We start from the raw sequence: 3,707 nt of genomic DNA on the forward strand, positions 1-3,707 counted from the left end.
ATTGGTTTTCTTTTGGAGATCATTTGGGGAGTGTTAGAGGAAACCGAGGAGTGCGTTGAACTTCACGTTCTATTTCCCATGTTTGAAGTTCAGGCATGGAAGATTTTAAGAGGTTGACGATATATCCCTTCGGATCGCTTCCCTCTGCACCTTCTGCAATTCCCAAAAGGCGTAGGTTATTTCTCCTTCCCCGGTGCTCAAGATCCTCCACGTTTGTCATTAGATCTTCAATAACTCCGGCTTGGACCTTTTCTCTGCTTTGAAGTTTAATAACATCTGCTTCCGGATTTTCTGTGCGGCTCTCTACCGATACCATTCTATCCACTATCTCGGTGCAAGTATTATCCACCTTCTGGATAGCACCTTGAAGTTGTTGGATAGCTTCGTGATTCCTTAGGCTGTCTGTTTTAACATCTAGGGGGAGATCCTTTATGTTCTTCAGGACCTCGCTCAATGTTGGTTCCGTAGAAAATTCTGATTTGTCAGTTTCATGATGCTGTTTTTCCTTGTATTTTTCGCTTGCACCACTATTCGGGTTTCTAGATTCTGTGTCTCTTATAGATGTATGAGTCAGGCTTTTCCAGAAAAGTCTAGATTTTTTCTTTGTCTGATCCTGGTTACTCCCCTGATCCGTTGTTTCATCATCCATGGGTTTGTGGAGTTTTCTATGTTTTGATTTTTTTTCCCTTCCACTTTCTTTTTAAATACCAAGTCTTGACCAGATCCACTACTGTTCTTTTTGTCTCTCTGATCTGTCTGATCGAGTACTTCCAGACTAGCGGTAGGTGGGATTTCGTCCTCGCTGATAGCGCTTGAGTCCCCAATTTCACTAGAGATCGATAACTCAGTTTCATAAATTTCAGAGTTAGATCCCTCTGTTGATTCTTCGCTCCCAATTTGTATTTTTTTTATCTCCAATTGTGATTTGTCCATTATTGGAGATATAATCCAAATCTAGTTCCGCATCTGCAGTCGTTTCTGTGCCTCCGCTATATAAAGTTTTTTCCTCGCCAGGAAGCTTATTCTTCATTGCATCCTGTAGCTTCCCATTACTAATGTTGTTACTATTGTTGTGATCATAATAATTGGTTTAAGGATATTGAAAAGGTCTGTAATCGATTTATATGGGCAAAAGGTAAAACTCGGAGGTCCATAAAAAAGATGGCTCTATCTAAGGAAAAGGGAGGTTTAGCAGTTCCAGATTTTAAAGAATATTATCTGGTAGCATCTTTACAGTATCTTAGAGGACTACTTGGGGGGAACACTAATGACAGATGGCGGGACGGATTTGATATACCAGACATATATGATTTATTAGTTAGAGATTCCAATAAAGGATTACTTACATTTAAAGAATTTAGCTACTACAAAAGAACAAAGTTTAAAGTATTTGCAGCAGCCAAAAAATCAAGCTGGGACGGATGAGTTACTATACACCTTTATATAATAATAAGCTACTCCCTGAAGTGTTCCATGATCAAGTTATGGAAAGATGGGATAGGGCTGGGGTTTGCACTATAGGAGATATTATAGATGACACGGGCATAATCTCATTTGAAAGGGCTTGTCAAATATTTAAGTTAGATCGTAGAGATTTCTTCAAATACCTACAGATCAGATCAGTAATACAAAGGAAACTGCCTAGGGGAGATAATTTTAAAAGAGAGGACTTGATGGAATATATTCAAAACGAGAAGGGTTGCTCAATCTCACAATTATATGAGGTGTTGAGTGAATGTAAAGAAGACGATAGAACTAAAATCTTCGCTAAATGGAGGACGAAGCTAAACTTAGCGGGAAACGAGGGGGAAAAATCACTGAAGTTTGCTAACTCTATTGTTAAAGTTGCTAATTTACAAGCTCAATGCTATAAAACCTTCCATGAATTATATTATACGCCGCATAAAATAGCACAATGGGGGGGAATTAGTGGAATATCTTGTCCCAGATGTCAAAGCACACAAGCTCATACCATCCACATGTTTTCGGCATGTTCAAAATTAAATCCTTTCAAAAAGGCGTTGGAAATATTTTTTAGGGATGAATTAAGGATATCAATTGGCTTAACAAACGAGATTATGATTTTGGGTGTAGGGAGAGATGGGCAGGATATCCCCCCATCCAGAATTTATATACATTGCAATGGCTATATCCCGACTTTGTATAGCTACCCTATGGAAGGATCCTAATCCCCCGTCATTTAACCAATGGCTTATAAGAATGCTATCAATGTATACATTGGAGAAATCATTGTATGAAAAAAAAGGTTGTAAAGCGATGCAATTAGGCAAACCGATTTGGGCACCGGTGGAGCATTGGAAATCAAGAATAGCGGGGTAATCTATTCTACAATGTTAGTTTATAATATTGTAACAATTCTCACTATCTGTTTCTTGTTTTCATGAACTTTAGCTCGTATGTGCAAAGACATATGATCTGCGAAATTATTCTTTATCTCTCGTTCACAATGATGCATATCTGCTAAAAGAAATGTATATCTTGAATGAAATAATTGATTGTAATCATGTGGAATTGCACTCTCTGATGATGAATAATAAAAAAAAAATCAAAAAACATAAAATGCAAATGTGCAAAGCGCTTGTTGCAATTTGTCAATCCCAAGTTTGCATTTTACTAAAAAAAGACATGCTTTAATCTCAGGGATGAAACCTAGATTTCATTTCTATTTTATGATGAGGGGGTACCGATAGTCGGCAAGGACTAGGGAGGTACCTTACAACCTTCCTCATTTAAACCAGCAAAGCTTCGTGCCCTTTCAAGTAAGGCGACTCATTCACCTGTCCTTCTTGCATAACCTACTGTGAAAGCCTTACAAACCTTGTCGGACCGGCTGGCAGCATCTGACATTGTTGACGATGAGGTGATGCTTGCAGTCTTTGCTTTGTGGTCAAGATGTCTGACGTGTTCGTCCTTTCGTTACTATTTAAAGTCTAGTAGAGCCTGCAGTGTCCCTTTTGGTTCCTTTGTCTTAAATGTATTGTTGTGTCCCACAGAGCCTTAACTTGCCCACTTTTCTGCTGCTTAACTTTTATCTTTGACCTCAAGTGTGCCCATATCTATAATTTCAACTTACCTTTTCAGCACTGAGGGGACACCATACAATTTGAACATACACCCATCGGACTTGGCAGAACAATATTCCAGAGGCAAGGAAACAGGTTTCTCTGTGGATGAGCACCTTCCGGAAGAAAGACTTTGTGACTATTTTGAGTGAGAAAAGAGTTAAAAAGACGGCTGCATGACAAATACAGAAAAGCTAGAAAGAAAAAAGAGGACTACAAGACAAATGCAAAAGAGCCAGAAAGAAAAGTATGTTGCAATAGCAACGTTCTCCAGGAAACAGGAGCAGTCCGGCAGGGTTCGGCATAGGAACCTGGCACATATGATATATTTCGAAATACAAAATGTAATCTGAGTACTCATAAATATATTCCCTATTCTAGAGAGTGTGGGTAGTATTAATAATAGTTGATGTAGATTGAAGAGAACCCGGCAGATTACTGAGTTCTAGTATTGATTGACATTGGCTTTAGTCATTATCAACCACAGTTCTTCAGCAGTATTTAATTACATTTATTAATATATCAAATAACACAAAAGTAGTTCCACTGCTTTCCGAAGCACAAAGACCCTTTCCTCTGTACCCTTCTGATGAGTCACACTAATGCAAGGTGCCACCCTCCTTC

This window comes from Lissotriton vulgaris, chromosome 5, assembly GCF_964263255.1.
Source record: "Lissotriton vulgaris chromosome 5, aLisVul1.2, whole genome shotgun sequence".
In the NCBI taxonomy this organism is placed as follows: Eukaryota; Metazoa; Chordata; class Amphibia; order Caudata; family Salamandridae; genus Lissotriton; species Lissotriton vulgaris.